Genomic DNA, 16,775 nt, shown 5'->3' with positions numbered 1-16,775 from the left:
TTGTGCTGAAAAATCCTCAGTTTAAAACTGTTCTTAAGTTACAAAACTTTTGCTTTTTTACTTATTTAAAAACATCTTTTGATACTTTTTTTTCCTTAATGTTTTTTGTAGAAGCATGAAAAGCAAATAACTAAATAGAAAATACTTTTGACACTGATTTGTGGAAGTAGAAGAGATACTTGAAAGTTATACTCTTTCTCACTGACTTGTGTGCATGTGTGAGTGCTTGCAGTAGTGCCTCTGCGCTTTTCTGGAAACGTGCCCATGACACTGCTTGTGCAAAACCACATTTATTCAGGAGAACAGTGAAGTTAAACCACTCTCTTATTCAGATTTGTTCCTATACGTCTGCTGTAGAAGTGCAATGATTAAGGAGCAACAGCACAATCAAAGCCCATCCTCAAGGAATGAGAAATGTGATATCGTAGGGCAGTTGTAATTATTTGGGCTGCCCTGCCTACCACAGTGAAGAAAAATTGGAACTCATTAAATCAAAATTTGTTTAATAGATTATAGAGAGCTAATGATCTGAAAATAGTCTCTTGTTTCAAGTGAGATTTAAGGGAAAAAAGATACTATTTCTGAGCAAGCTAAGGGAAAAAAGATACTATTTCTGAGCAAGCTAAGAGATTATTGTAGGTTTTACATTTGGATTTAAGTTAATGAAATAAAGTAGTGGAGTTGCTGACCAAAGGAAAGGTATGCCCTGAGCCAGGCAGAGAGGAGGGAGAGTTGCTGCGTGGGAGAAATCACCACTTTGTCTGAACATTCAATTTATGAAACAGATGAAGACAGACTTGCAAGACAGGCTGGAGACTTCGTGTTCCACTTTCTTTTGCTGAAACTAGAATGTATAGTGTAGAGGATGATCTTAACGTTTCCACCCTTCCCTTTTACTTATTACAGGGCTCCACTGATCTTTCTTTGAAAATATTTTGGGGTTTTTGTGTTGAAGTGACCCAAGAGTGTCTGGTATTCATGAGTTACAGGAAGACGGAAGTTACGGAATTACTCAGTATAGGAGTAATTGGAACGATTTGTTGCTTCTTAGATTTTTATGGATTAAAAATGTACTACTGAATTCATATTAAAATTCTGTAATTCCTTAATAGGGGTTAAAAAAAAAAAATCAATGGAACAAGTTGTATTTAATGTTGATGAAAATTGCTGCTGATTTTTTGTTATTAAAATCAGAATTACTTATGAACTCTGGGTTTTGCTTCGAAGCTCAGTTCCACACAGAAGGAAGCTTCTGGAATGAAGATTGTCATTATACTTAAAATTTTCAATTTGAGTACATATGAAAGTTTTTACAGTGGTGTTTTGTGGTGTTTTTTTTTTTTCTTTTCTTAAAAGACAGTTTTTCTTTAGGAATTGCTTTAAAGAGATCTGATTTTCTTTTCATCTAAATTTTAGCAAATGCAGAGTGAAGCCCATTCTTTCATTTGCAAAACTCTTCAGAAAAATTACTTGGATGCTGTATATTGAATGTCAGTGAAACTAGGTGAGTCTCTGAATGTTTTTATTATTCTAAGCAACTAATGAGTTAATTATGTGTGACAAATTCCTGTTTAACTTACAATGCTAAGAGAAACTCTGGCATTTAACCTAAAATCTCGAAGATTAAATTATTATATAAACAAATGACATAGCTCAGAAAGGAAAAAAAAGGCAAAGATTAAGCAATATATCCCTGGCTTTACTCCTAAGGTAGAAAGCTGTGTATATGCCAAATATATTTTTATCTACTGTTTTTGCCATGAAGTTCTTCCATAACAAAATTGCTTGATTAATTTCCTTTAGCATTTCTGTCAAGGTGTTCCTTTGGCTGTTCTCTGAGATGTATAGAACCACGCTAATTTCAGTCTTATGGAAGACTAATATTCCGGTGTCATTAATCTGCTTTTTCTCAATTCACGTAGTTGCTTAGCACTGGATTTAGAAATCAGTTTGAATGATTGAAGCAAACACATGTTCATCTTTAGCCCTTTTAAATTTTGTTTGAGCTAGGACAAGTTAAATCACAGTGGTAGTGCTTACATGCCTGTCTCAGTCTACACCATCTGAATTTTCAAAGAAAAAACAACACTGACAGCTCTCTCTGGAAGTTCACAGATGCCAGAATCTTCAGTTTTCTCTTGCTGTATTTAATAGCACAAAAATAGGAGGAAGTAAATTTAAAAATAATAGAAAAATATGAAAGAAATAAGGGGGAAACAAGAAAAGAAGTAAAATATTTAATAGAAGGGGGGAAAAAAGGCCATAAAAGATGGAGTGAAGAAATGAAGCAAAGAGAAATGAAGCCAAAGCAAGAGGGATATCCAGTTTTATGTCTTCTGCTGAATTCTGGAATAGAGGAAATAAATTCTTTTTGTGATAGCTAGTGGATTGCCAGGTATTACAGTATCTTTTTTTTTTTTTTTTAATTGTGGTGAGGTGTTACGAATAAAAGCTTACAGAATTTTTCTAGTCTCTATCAGTGCCCCCAAGTATTCTGTTTTGTGAGATAACACCTGCTTTGCTTAGTCTGGTTCAGAAATGTAGGGTACAATTCTACCGTATTCATTACCATTTTGACTTGGATCACTAATACTGTTTTAGAGAAAATGTCTCAATTATCTCCCCTTCCTACATACTTGTTTGCAAAGAACACCCTGAGCATTTCTTTCCCAGAAAACTAGTCTTCAGGTTTTTAAGTTCTGCTTCAGGTGCAAAGTGCTGTTCTCTCTCTACTGGGGACATAGAGGTCTGAATGGATTATTAAATCCCTGGAAAATTTTGAATGGCCTGTGTGATGATGTTTGCTTCTGGAGACCAGGTGAAATCTAATCCAAAATAAACCCTCTTGAACAGCCAGCACAGGAGTGTCAGCACCAGCTGCTTTGATCTACTGATCCATTTCTACTGCTCCAGATTACTTGCTGATGGAGACATAGCCAAAATTGTTCACTTTGGTTATAGGTCAGTAGATGAGGGCAATGAACTTCTATGATATAACTGCATTTGTAGAAGAGATACGTAAGTTTTGGTACTAATATTTACAACTTTCAAAGTGCCACACATGTTCTTTGCAACTTTTATTAATACAAGCTGTCAAGGAAACAAATAAATACTACAAGTCACAGTTAATCGAATGACTAAATCATAACTGCCTTCAGAAATTTTGATTAGTCTGATTTTATTTTCTGCTTATATTCATAAATTGTTAAAAATAAAAATGTTTTCTTTAATTTCATAATTTTATACAGAATTCTAAAATTCTTGTGTTTCCCACCCACGTTTTGCTTGATCTGCGTTAAAAAAACCCAAGTCCAGTGTTTTATTGTAGTCATTAAGTAGGAGCAAGACAGAAAATGAAAGATATGGCATTCACAGATGTTTCCAGTTCTTATGATTTTTCTGTGCATCGAGCTGTCATGTATCAAGACAGTTTGGTTTTTTTTAATCCCCTGATCAGTCCTCAATTTGAAGTTGTAGATGGCAGTTGTTAAGGTTTTGAAAATTTAAGTAATATTTAGTTGCCAATGTTAACTCATTTTATCTTGAAGTAACAATTGTAAGAGTTCACCCTGTCTGCCCTGGGTAATTTTAAATTCAAAGATTCCCAATAATTTTGCACGCTTTCTGCTAGTGTAATATTAATCCTGAGTGTCTAAGCCAATGATTAGGACTAAACTCAGTTGTATTTCTTGTTTATTAGATTTTTGCGGAATCTAGGCCTTAGCTTTCAGCATTTTTTCCAGAAAATTTCCAAGATTCAAGTAAGATTTCTGTTGATAGGGACATTTAAACCAATAGCTCTTTAACATAGTCATTAAAAAAAAAATAAATCTACAGTTGTAGCAACACAAGTATCAGCAGCATTTTGAAGAATTTTTTTTTATTCAGGTTGGTGATTTTTTTCAAACTAAGTTATTTGCAGTGTTATTTAAATTGTTTTTATTCAGTCTACTCCCTCATGTTGTAACTAGTATAAACGTATTTTGAAAGTTAGTATATTTTGTTCTCTTGGGCTTAAGCATCTCTCCATTCAGTTTGTATAATCCTTTCTAAAAGAGTGATTATTATTGCCACATGGGTTTGTAACACTTTAGCTAGCAAAAAGCAATGCATTAAGTAAAAATAAAAATTCAGTACTTAGCTGCTTTATATAGTGGCTTTGGGAGGAGGCCTCATTGAGGCAGGTATAAGCCTCAATTTAAAATGAAGAAAAACGTTGAGAGTCAAAATGTGAGTATTGTAAGCCAGCAAGTTATAGAGAGTCCTCATTGTTTTAAGTAATCTTGTCTTATAAATATTGCCTGTTCTGTTGATGTGTGTATTTCATTCTCACTCTATTCGTTAATCATTCGTTAATGTGTTAGGCATAACTAAACTGTTTCAAACCTTAATGCCTGCTTAAATGCACTACAGCTGTTGTAATTAACCTCTTAGCATGTGGCCTCAATATATAATAAATATTAGTTTCAGGATTTCCTGTGACTATTGATAGCTTTTGGAGACCCCTTCCTCCATACCGGTGTTAAACTGGCTAGTAGCAAGACCCTAGGTCATTGAAACCATATTCACAATGTTCTGAGCAGAAGAGAATTGCCATTGAAAATAAAACCTTATTATAGTTTCACTTTTCGATAACTGATATATCAATTGAAAATCAGAATAACTCTAATGCATTCATAAATACTCTCTTAATGTTACTTTCAGGGCTTAAGTGCTGGATGATCTAAGTCAGGTTCTGTTAAAAAGTGGGAAAAGAACCTGTAAGGGGTGAGTTGCCACATTTGCTTTGCTTTGAAATATTAATTATAAAGTACGTCTAGTGCAACTTGGTTTTTAACTATGTCCTGCTTGCTAGTTGAGATGGCAGTCTTTTAAGCAGTGCTAATCTTAGCATCTTCAGTAATGACCTGGAAGAGAAGACACTAAATGTTTGCAAATAAAATACGATGATGCTAATTTGGGAGGTGTTGAGAACTTCAGAGTGCAGAGAAGGCTTTGAGGGGCAAGACATAAGCATACCAAGACATGTGTTTTGGTAGATAGAAATAGTGTGATCTGATCATTCTGTGAAAGATAAGCTTGAGAAATGATAAAAGAGAAAAAGAAAAAAGCTGAGAAAAATAGTTTAGTCATGTAAATGTAGTGAATATTGTCCCAAGTAGTTGATGTGATTTTGTGTTGAGTATTGTAGATGGTAAAAGGGACTAATAGTTCTGCATAAATGACTTTGAGGACTCATTTGAAACTTTTTAAAGTTTATGTGGAAGTATCAGGACAGAATCTGAATTTCTAAAAATACAAAAAGGAGCTGAATTTGTGACCCTTTTTTTTCCCCCATAACCTAATCTTGAAAATTCTTTTCTCAAATGTGGTAGCAGCTAAGTTTAAAAAAGCTTGGCTTAGAAATTCCTCAGTTATGGTATGTTTTATGTCTTTCAATCAATATCATGATCTTAAAATATTTTTGAAAGAGATGAGGGAGTGGGAAACAGTTGACAGATTTTTTTTTTTGCTATGAGTGTTGAATTAGTTTGCAAGGTTCAGAAACCCTTCATTAAAAAAAATTCTCCATGCTTGAAGAGCAATATTGTCAACATAATTAATCAACTTAATTTACAATCAAGTGGACTGGGCCCAACATTTTGAAGATCATACTGATCTATGGGAACAAGGAATTTATTGGTCTGCTTTTGCTGCTTCTCTGTGACCTTCCAAAGGTGAATTCAGTAGATTTTCTGGATTTGCTTAGTCAGCACAAGCTCTGGAAGTTTCTGCTCGTGTCAGTAGCAAGCCACAGAGGAGGAGTGCGTGCTGCTGCTACTAAGGAGAATAAAGAAAGAATTTGAGCAAATTTGCTATCTATGTAAATTGATAATGTTTTAGAAACAAACACAGAATGCCAAAACTCAGTTGGTTAAATGTTAACAGTGCTACTTCAAACCATAATTTTCCTTTGAACATTGTTTACTGAACGTTCAGAAATTCAGTTGTGTTCAGTGCTTTAATATTTGAATACTTAAGTAAAGATGTTCTTCCTTTTTTTATTTCCATGTGTGTAAGAATATATATGCAGAATGATTACAGTAAAACTACATTAAATTGAGAGTTGACTTGATATGCTTTTTTCTGTTGCCGCATTGCTGTTTCTGCTTAGTTCATATAGTACTATCCCTTTTGTTAGAATAACGTACCATCTTTCCTGCCTGAGCAAGTCCGATTATTGACTAAATGTTGGCTGATGTTCCATTTCCTTTTGATTCTTGCTCATAGCAGGGTGGCAAAAGGATACCTAATTTTTATCCCCAAAGTGGTTACAAAGTGTTCTGCAAAGAGTTTCCAGGAACAAGAAAAATAAAGTCTTTCTGCTTTGGTTTTGTCCGTTCCTTAGCCAAGACAACGGTTAAGACGTTTTCTTTCTGCACCAATTGCAAAACTTTTGTTTTGTTTTTTTCCCTTTCCCGTTAAGGCACTTCTTGCCTATGTAATGTGAAGGACTTGTCCTATATCTCAGGTTTTGCAATCACTGTAATTCCAGTTGAGCCTGGATTGTGATATTGAAAGTTCTGACAAAAAAGCGACTAATTGTTTTTTGTAATGAAATTAAGGAGTAGTGCAATGCAGGGGTTTGGAATTCTGTAACTATAGTATTGAGTTTTTGTTTAATGTGTAAACTTGCTCTTTCTATAACAAGTAGTTGTATTGGGGGGGAAAACTGAAGGAGCTTCTGTCAGATGTTAGAATTGTAGAAAAGTAAGTCTTTTGTTAAATCTTGTTAATCTTACAAACAAAACAGCAAGCATGCTGGTACAGAAGTGTATTTTGTCACATCTTTTTTGAATACACTGAAGTTAGCATTCACTGGCATTTCCTTTATTTTGTTTTGTTTTCTTTCTGCTACCTTTTTTTTTTGTTTTGTTATTACTTTCTGGTCTCCAGGAGGATGTGCAGGTCTTCTAGGGGAAAGAGTTGAGAGGAGGCAGGGAGGAGGAGCTGCCTGTTTGCTAATTTGACTTGGACTGTGCTTCAGTGTTGGATCTTAAAATGTTCCTACTCTCTCATTTAATAGAAACGTGAATGTGAAAGTCTCATTTCTTTCTTTTTGAAGACACTTTCCAGTGAAGTGCACTGCCTACTCCATTCTTCAGGCAGTCAAACAGTCCACTCTTCACAAAAGCTTTACAGAATAATTTAGCTGTGCATGAGTCATCCGTGCTGGGAAATCTAAACATCAGAACTTCCACAGCTGCACAAATCAAGGATTGTGCAATCTACTTGGAAAAAAATGATGCCCATCGCTAAATATTTTTAAAGTGATTTATTTACATGTTTGCGTTTCTACATGAGATGGATAATTAAGTTTCAGATTAAATATTAGCTTTCTGAAACACCTGTCACTTGTTCTTGAGTGTTGCTGTCAGCAACTGTCCTGATCTTTTTTTCTGTATGTCCATTTGGTACACTTGTACAGTTCTAAGAGTTACAAATAGCTGTTGTTGATATAAATCATTCTTTCGTCACATTTTCTTAGTTTCATATTATTCATTTAGATGAATACCCTTGTATAAGTATCCGTATTGAGGATCATCTTAAAACAGTCACAGTTCATGCTAATTAACATGTTATTTGATAGATAGATTAACTACTTAGCAACATGTCAGGTATATGTACTTCTGTGCTTTATGTTTTGCTTGAGTTTCCCATTGAACTCTGAGGCTGAGTTCTTGATATGTTTTTATATCTGGAAGCTAATCCGTGAGTCTGGATCAGTGTATGTAAACAAACCTTATTCTGTCTAGAAATTTCATTTATCATGGGTTGCCACATGAGAAGCAGCAATGCATAGGAGAGAAAGTACAGATGTTTCATTTAAATATGAAGCAGACTTCTCAAGTAATAGCTACTTGTTTCTTTGAGCACGGATTTGAGTCTCGTTTTTCCTAATTTTATTCTCTGGTGGTAATTTACCACATGGTGTAGGTCAGCATGAAAAGGCATTGTTGCCAAAAGATGTCTAACCTGGTGATTGACTGTTTCCCCGTCCCCTGTGCCAAAGCAGCTTTTGAGCAGCCATATGGTGAAATAAATTTAGTTGATTTAGCTGAATGAAACAACATTTGGGTTAGTTTTAGGCTGGACCAGTTCTAAGCTGTGTTGACTCTGCGATCACAGATACTAATGCTAGCAGAAGATAAGGAATTTAATACAGGTATGGAAATGAGTGGTCAAAGTATTGATCAAAGGCTGACATTATGAAAAGTGTCAGCTTGACCAAGGGATTTGGTAAAAGTGCCTACAAATGTAAATAACTGTTAGGATGTGAAGTACACAGTATCTGTAGCCATGTAGTTCCCTGTTATGGTTTATGTGTATGTTGTTCCTGCTATCTTATGTAGAACCATAGAATGGTTAGGGTTGGAAGGGACCTCAAAGATCATTTAGTTCCAGCCCCCCTGCCATGGGCAGAGAAATCCTCCACTACACCAGGTTGCCCAAAGCCTCATCTAACCTGGCCTTGAGCACTTCCAGCGATGGGGCATCCACAACTGCTCTGGGCAACCTGTGCCAGTGCCTCACCACCCTCAATGTAAAAAATTTCTTCCTTATATCCAATCTAAATCTGCCCTCTTTCAGTTTAAAGCCATTGCCCCTTGTCCTATCACTACACACCCTTGTAAAAAGTCCCTCTCCAGCTTTCCTGTAGGCCCCCTTTAAGTACTGGAAAGCTGCTATAAGATCACCCGAGAGCCTTCTCTTCTCCAGGCTGAACAGCCCCAACTCTCTCAGCCTGTCTTCATAGCAGAGGTGCTCCAGCCCTCGGATCATCTTCGTGGCCCTCCTCTGGACTCTCTCCAGTAGCTCCATGTCCTTCTTATGTTGGAGACTCCAGAGCTGAACACAGTATTCTAGGTGGGGTCTCACAAGAGCAGAGTAGAGGGGCAGAATCACCTCCCTCGACCTGCTGGCCCCACTTCTTTGGATGCAGCCCAGGATACGGTTGGCTTTCTGGGCTGCCAGTGCACATTGCCAGCTCATGTTGAGCTTCTCATCCACCAGCACTCCCAAGTCCTTTTCCTCAGGGCTGCTCTCAATCCATTCTCCACCCAGCCTGTACTTGTGCTTGAGATTGCCCCGATCCACTTGCAGGACCTTCCACTTGGCCTTGTTGAACTTCATGAGGTTCTCACAGGCCCATCTCTCCAGCCTGTCAAGGTCCCTCTGGATGGCATCCCTTCCCTCCAGCATGTCCACACCACCACACAACTTGGTGTCATCTGCAAACTTGCTGAGGGTGCGCTCAATCCCACTGTCCGTGTCTCCCACAAAGATGTTAAATAGCACTGGTCCCAGTACTGACCCCTGAGGAACACCACTCATCACTGGCCTCCACTTGGACATAGAACCATTGACCACAACTCTTTGAGTGCGACCATCCAGCCAATTCCTTATCCACTGAGTGGTCCATCCATCAAAACCATGTCTTTCCAGTTTAGAGACAAGGATGTCATGCGGGACAGGATCAAATGCTTTGGATAAGTCCAGGTAGATGATACCAGTTGCTCTTCCCCTATCCATCAATGCTGTAACCTCATCATAGAAGGCCACCAAATTATTCAGGCAGGATTTGCCCGTAGTGAAGACATGTTGGCTGTCACCAATCACCTCCTTATTTTCTATGTGCCTTAGCATAGTGGCCAGGAGGATCTGCTCCATGATCTTGCCGGGCACAGAGGTGAGACTGACTGGCTTGTAGTTCCCTGGGTCTTCTTTTTTCTCCTTTTTAAAGATGGGGGCTATGTTTCCCCTCTTCCAGTCATTGGGAACTTCACCAGATTGTCATGACTTCTGAAGTATGATGGATAGCGGCTTAGCAACTTCATCTGCCAGTTCCCTCAGGACCCACGGATGCACCTCGTTTGGTCCCATCTTCTCCACCTTCAGGTTCTTAAGATGGTCTCGGACCTGATCTTCTCCTACAGTGGGCAGTTCTTCATTGTCACAGTCCCTGCCTTTGCCTTCTGTGACTTGGGCTGTGCCGCTGGAGCTTTTGCTAGTGAAAACTGAGGCAAAGAAATCATTGAGAACCTCAGCCTTCTCCATATTCCAGTTAGCCAGATCTCCTGTTTTCTTCTGGAGAGGGCTTATGTTTTCCCTAGATCTCTTTTTATCAATGACATATCTGTAGAAGTTTTTGTTGTTGCCCTTGATGTCCCTGGCCAGATTTAACTCTATCAGGGCTTTAGCTTTCCTAACCTGATCTCTGGTTGCTTGGACAATCGCTCTGTATTCTTCCCAGGCTACCTGTCCTTGCTTCCACCCCCTATAGGCCTTCTTTTTGTGTTCGAGTTGGTCCAGGAGCTCCTTGTTCATCCATGCAGGCCTCCTGGTGTTCCTACCTGACTTTCTCTTTGTTGGGATGCACAGCTTCTGAGCTTGGAGGAGGTGATCCTTGAATATTAACCAGCTTTCTTGGGCCCCTCTTCCCTTCAGGGCTTGATCCCATTGTACTCTACCGAGGAGATCCCTGAAGAGGCCAAAGTCTGCTCTCCTGAAATCCAGGGTAGTGAGCCTGCTATGCACCCTCCTTGCTTCTCTAAGTATCTTGAATTCTACCATTTCATGATCGCTGCAGCCAAGGCTGTCCTTGAGCGTCACGTTCCCCACCAGCCCTTCTTTGTTGGTGAGAACAAGGTCCAGCGTAGCACCTCTCCTTGTTGGTTCCTGTACCACTTGGAGAAGGAAGTTATCATCCATGCATTCCAGGAACCTCCTGGATTGCCTATGCCTTGCTGTGTGGTAATTCATCACCTGTGGGCTGATTCAGAGGCAGTACTTGGTCTGTTTCTCCCACATCCTAGATGAGTACCCTGTCCATGAGTTAAGAATAAGTTTTTGTCCCCTGTTTAAAAAAATAAATACTTGAGTTCCTTTGATCGAGTTGCCTGGCATGGCATGCCACTTTCCCTCTGCCCCTTCCACCCCTGTTTAAAGTGTGCATAACTGAGAATTGGCAAGCTGTTTCTTGATGTCTGAATGTGCCAGATAATGGTATCTGAAAGGAATCAGTTGTTGATATGAAATATTTGATTGTCCCTTAAAAGCTAAGGTGAATTATAAGTCAAGCAAAACTTTTGCAAGACTCATAGCTATATCCTTAAAATTTCTCCTAAATAGACCGTAAAGGAGTGGAGTGCAGAAATAACTTGCATGACTTAACTTCTTACAGACTCTCTTGGCCATCTGTTGACTTCTTGGATTTCTGAAGATTTTAGAATGATGCAATAGTGAGATATTTAAAAAGCATGAGCGTTTGTTTGGATATGAAAGCTAACAAATCTTTATTGGATAGGTTTTTCCAGTCTAGGATAGAATTTTGGAAAGATTGATCTGTGTGAATTTTAAAAGCTGCTTTTCAGCTACCTTCCCCACCTCAGAACACGCACATGCATGCTAAAACTCTGACAGTTAAGGTGCTCACCTAACCTGTAGGTTCGTGTTTTTCTGCAGGTAATTGTGGATAGCTGAGTGTTTGTTTTTGTCTGGCAGTAATAATAACTGTGAAGTCTCATTTTCTATATTTAAGCATGAGTTTATATCAACCCTGAGCGGAATTTTGCATGGAACAGAAGAAGAATTTGCTTGGGGTTATCTTGTTTTAAATGTGTAATAATGATGTCTGTTCAATTTGGTAATGACTTTTCTCCAGGACAGTTTTCAAAAATTAGTATACTTTCTGTATCTAGGTATTCTTCCCTCTTGTCACTGTAGTAGAGGAAAAACAATCTTTTACTCTTTGATCTGTCTCATTTCTCGGTGAATTTTCATGTATATTTTTCAGTGTAGGAATAAAGTTTAATTTTTCCTCTTTGGTTAAATTTTTTAGTATTTTTAGTATTGTTTATACTCTGAGGAAGATGTGACAAACCATTTTAGACAAATTGTTGTTTAAATTAACATCTGTATCTGATAACAACATTTTCAGATTGCTAATGCTCTGTTTCGTAAGTAAGCACATTTGTAGTTGGATGAATCATTTCAAAGTGTTGTTAACTCCAGAATAGATATCTTGGTACCATATTTGCAAGTGTTTTCCTTAAATTTCTGTTAATACGAGAAATCATCAAGTGAGAACTTTTTTTTTTTTTGTCTGGTAACTATTCTGTAGAAAATAATTGTTTTGTAAGTAGCAGATAATTTTTGGGGATAATCAGTAATATTCATTGGGAATTTAAACTTTTAAGCATATGTGTGTGGTATTTTTTTTCCCCCTTTTGAACTTCTGAAAAAGCCATGTCAATTGCCTACCTTCTCAGTTCTATTTAAGAGGCTGGAAGAAGGAAACTGGGATTTTATTTGTTCATTGTAAAATATAGCAAGTTTAGATGTCTCCTGTGGGAGAGAATAGGACAATCTTCAGATTTTACACCACCTACAGCACTTTTTCTGCCGCACAGTGAGCGTTAATTTAGGATCTGTACTTGAACTGGCTGGCTGTGGGTTGTTTCTGCCCAGAATCACAGTAAAGGAAAGGGAGGTTTACAGAGACGTGAAGATTGTCGATTTTGAGTGTTAACACTAACACGTTAGCTTCTCTTGATTAAAACTCGCATTGTAAAGTACTGGGTTTTTTTGAAGCACCATTTAAAGAGGCAGTAGGTGTATTTTTCAAACAGGCTTGGTTATGAGGTAAATTGCATTGTGTTTGCACATCTAAAATACATACTCTTAAGTCTAACCCATGGTTCTCTGTTACAGATGTGGCAGTGGAAGATGTAGTTTTACTCCTTTGCAGGAGGAGTATTGTTCCTCAGCTATGCTAATTTTCAAAGAAACCACACTTTTTAATAAGAACGAGATAATAAAGATTGTGTTTAAAACTGTGTGATATGTGGGTTCTTTTGACACATCGTTTCACAAACCTGCCTCAGCAAATGGCTGGAGCTGAAAGGCTGCACTCCTTCAGAAAAAGCCATGAAAGGTGGCAAGTAGCAGGGTGGAGTCTTATAAATAAAAGTGGATGCAAGTGGAATCATAACATGTAGACACAGTCCTTCCCTTATACAGACTAGTTTCACAGGAATTACAGGTGATATTTCTGCCACACTTATGGTTTTGTTAGTGAAGAAAGGGGATCTCCAGTAAGGAACTGTGAATACAATGGACTGAGAAAGTATTTTAAATGAGAACATGAAAGAATAGCTGTTTCTTCTTATGGCCAGATCATTAAACACTGCCTTCTGAATTTATCTTATAAACTTAGGTTTGTACTGGTTCTTGATTATCCTTTACAATTTTCTGAAACATGGAGAGTGTTCACTGACAAACTCTGAAAAACAGTATTATAATTACTTTCTTTTAATAATCTTTGTTAATAATTTGAAGGGAGTGCATAAGCAACATCTCGGGTATCTCCAAAAGTAGTTAATTTGAATCCTAGAAGGCAGAGATAATAGAAGCAGCCTGGAAAAGTATGGAGAGGGGGAAAAAAGCCTGGCAAGTGCTTCAGCACCACACTGTCAAGGGCCAGTTTTGTTAGAAGCCTGGCAACCTGCTGAGCACTTTCCTGATCCCTCACAGGGAGTGGAGGGGCAGGCTGCTCCTAGGGGAGGGCAGCCAGGCTCGGGCAAGTGCCCAGATTGCCAGCAAGTTCCTGGTGAGGAGGCAGATGCGAGGACAAGCTGGGAAGTCAAATCAGTGAGTCAGAGGCCGGATCTGTGGGGTACATGACCAGGCATGGGCCAGGCTTCAATGTAGCCCAGGCGAAGAGTCAGAGGCTTCTTACAGCTTTCCTGCCCATATCTTCACTGCAATCTGAACTAAGATGCATCCTATCAGGGAGGGAGCTGTGGGCTTGTCTCCATGGTGAGGAAGGGGAAGAAGATGCAAACTCCTAAGAAAAGTGGAAGGGTGGTATCAGAACAGCTGGTCAAGCAGAGATCAGCCCAAATGATCTGGAACAGAACAGTAGTGGGCAGAGCTGTGTTTCCTCTAACCATGAGCCAGGGAGAAGGAAATTGCGAACTGCTTTCAGTCCCAAGTTATGGAGCAAAGTTCTCTCCTGATGGCAGGACGGTGTAATACATGAAGAATGCATTGCTTTTTCCTCTAATCCTCATCATCCATATTTCTATGAGGATGTTACTTACAATGACTTTCAGCCAGACTTGTTAGAAGAGCTTGCTTAGGTCTGTTACCTTTGCAGGGAGTAGACAAGGACATACCCGTGTGAGACACCATTTCTAAGGATTGTTACGTTGTTCTCTTCCACTCATGATGATCTGTAGATTCTTCCAGCTGCTGCTGTTTGTTTGGACTATGTACAAACAGATCTGTGGGCAAATAGTACGCATTCCCTCAAGTGCTATTGTAACTCGACTAAGTCTGTGATATCTCTGACCACTGCCACAATAGGCCTTCTACCAGGCAGTTCATCTCTTCTATAGGCTGCTTGGACTTACCTTCTTTCCCAAAAGCCCCACAGGAACAGACTTGAGACTGGATGAGTTATTCTGATAATGGCAACCCACACCACTAGTCATCTGTCCTACTGCTCTTTCTTCATTATGTTGCCCACAGATGTGTCCTTGTCTACTCCCAGCAAAGGTAACAGACCTAAGCAAGCTGCTGTGCCAGAGCAGGTTACTCGTGTCCGCTCGCAAATTTTCCTATTAAAAGGCCATCTGGGATCAAGTTATGTGGATGTCTGGGCTAGAAGCAGCCCTCTCCTACTCTGTTTTCCTGTGAAGCAGGTGAAGATGTACACTGTTACAGCTTGTTTGTTTACAGAAAATGACATTTCTGGGACATGTCAGCTCTTCTGCACTAAGTACAGACCAAGATTACAGTTGGTTTGTTGACATGGTAGGGAAAAGGTTGCAATATATGACTATACCCAGCTGCTAGAATAATCTTTTCAGCTGCAAAGTTTGGACAATGTTTCTTGAAATTCTTTTCAGACCTATATTTTGATATGTATATATGTTTGTTTGTTTGTTTGTTTTTTATTTTGAGGTAGAAAATGAGAAAGATATAGTCAGTTTTCAAAACATAGTATTTTAACAGATAGTCTTTGATTAGCGAGAAGGGATCAATCAGTCATTACCCTAATTTGCTTTCGGTTGGTGTGTATACCATTGCAAGCAGAGGAGCAAGTATCTAGAAACCTGCTAGTTTGTTCTATTAGACCAAATCATATCTGATTAGAGAGCAAGTTGGTTTACCTGTCTAAAGATCTCTTGCTCTCTACAATAGTCTATGATTACTAGAGACTAAAGCAATGTAAATTCTCTCCCTTCTCCTCCCCTCTACCCCACCTCAAATAAAAGGGAAAATTTAAAGAGAAGAATGGTTGGACTGGGGGGAAATCTATGCAGCAAAGAGCAAAATGGAAAACACCAGTGGTAGTTCTGGGCGTGAGATAATGGATAGATCTCTGCCTATTATGGTGGAATGTCCCAGTAGAGTAAAACCCCAGAAGTTCTTAATCCAAGTTAGAGTTAATTAGAAAGGAGTATCACAAAGGTTCATGATTGTCCTCAGAAACTGTGTAATGGACATGGTGTTTGGTGCTGTGCTTATGTTGGGAGTCATGATCTGGCTCAGCTGTTTGCTCACGGTGTGATTTTTCTGCCCCTTGGTTTGCTTACCCTGGTATGTAACTAGTGTTAGAGCTCTTCTGGGTCATCAGGTGCTGTGGAAGCGCAGACTGGTGTGCTGTGATTTTGATTCTTTAAACAAGATCTTCTTTAAAGCTAATCCTCAGTGATTATAATAACTAGTTTGTTCCCCTGGCAAAATAGGATTATGGCACAGAGATCAGGTTGTATTAAAGAAGTTAATCTGTTTCTGTTTGCAGAAACTGTAGTGTTGGAAAACTATATTGTTTCTTATATTTTTTCTGTGATCTTTCCTGGATGAAATTATTTGTCTTAATAATACATGTCACCTCACATTAATTCTGTCTGAGGGCTGTAATCTGTAAAGTCATGAAAATATTATTTATAAAATCAAGATATTTATATAAAAACCTTTTTTACGATAAAAGGGCAATGCTGATTCTTCCTCAAAAGTATTTTAACAATGTTACCATTAAGGCGAAGTGCTGGAGACTAAGGGTTTCAGTCACTGACTATACATAATTAAGTACGGGCAGCGCGCTGACTATTGTCCCATCCATTTTTCAGTCCAGTCCTGACAGAACATGTCATGAGCAAGACTGTAGTGTAATTTCAGAGTTTGTTCTCAAATTTTGAATTTGTTTCTAAGATTTAATATCTCCAACGTGCACACGAATATTGACGATAAAATTAGACTGAAGGCACTGAAATTCTCTTGATCTAAAACCTGGAATGTTTTATTGGATGGTGTGAACTTTTCACTATTACCTTGGGTTTGATTGTGGCTTTTTACCCTGTGGCTTATTCAGAACCTTGTTTCTTTGGCTAAGCAATAACTTGGCACCCGGTAACTTGTTGCCTGTCTGTGAGTGGTAAGTCAGCATAGTGCAGAAGTTGCAGCGTTGCTAGTTTTTGTGATTTTGCTACAGATTCAGCAACGTTGTGTATTAATAGTTTATATATGCATGACAGCAGCTAAGGTTTTTGATTGAGGACTTCAGCTTTCTTAAAGATAGTAAGTTTATAGCCTTGGTTGCAGAAAAGTTTGAAAACATGCACTGAATATGTAAAAAAGACGTAGATCTAGAGATAAATACACATGATTCATTGTATTTAAAAAAACCTTATGGATTGTGCAGACAGACCCATGACCTTTGAACA

General features: G+C 38.4%; 1 protein-coding gene across 5 annotated transcripts in view; it reads left to right on the top strand.

The window, feature by feature from the left end:
• Positions 1-16,775, top strand: part of CLOCK (clock circadian regulator) — a 66,150-nt gene that overhangs the window by 13,834 nt on the left and 35,541 nt on the right. For 4 of the 5 annotated variants that reach the window (XM_086612466.1, XM_086612469.1, XM_086612465.1 and 1 more), the window contains 2 exons: positions 1,417-1,504; positions 4,705-4,767. The gene's annotated coding sequence lies outside the window, so the exon portion shown is untranslated. The remainder of the gene's footprint in view (positions 1-1,416; positions 1,505-4,704; positions 4,768-16,775) is intronic. The other variant, XM_086612468.1, reaches the window with a different exon arrangement.

Source organism: Tauraco erythrolophus, chromosome 5 (genome assembly GCF_009769465.1).
Source record: "Tauraco erythrolophus isolate bTauEry1 chromosome 5, bTauEry1.pri, whole genome shotgun sequence".
Lineage (NCBI taxonomy): Eukaryota > Metazoa > Chordata > Aves > Musophagiformes > Musophagidae > Tauraco > Tauraco erythrolophus.
The sequence above is the reverse complement of the archived record's forward strand: the minus strand, read 5'-3'. Positions and strand labels throughout refer to the sequence as shown.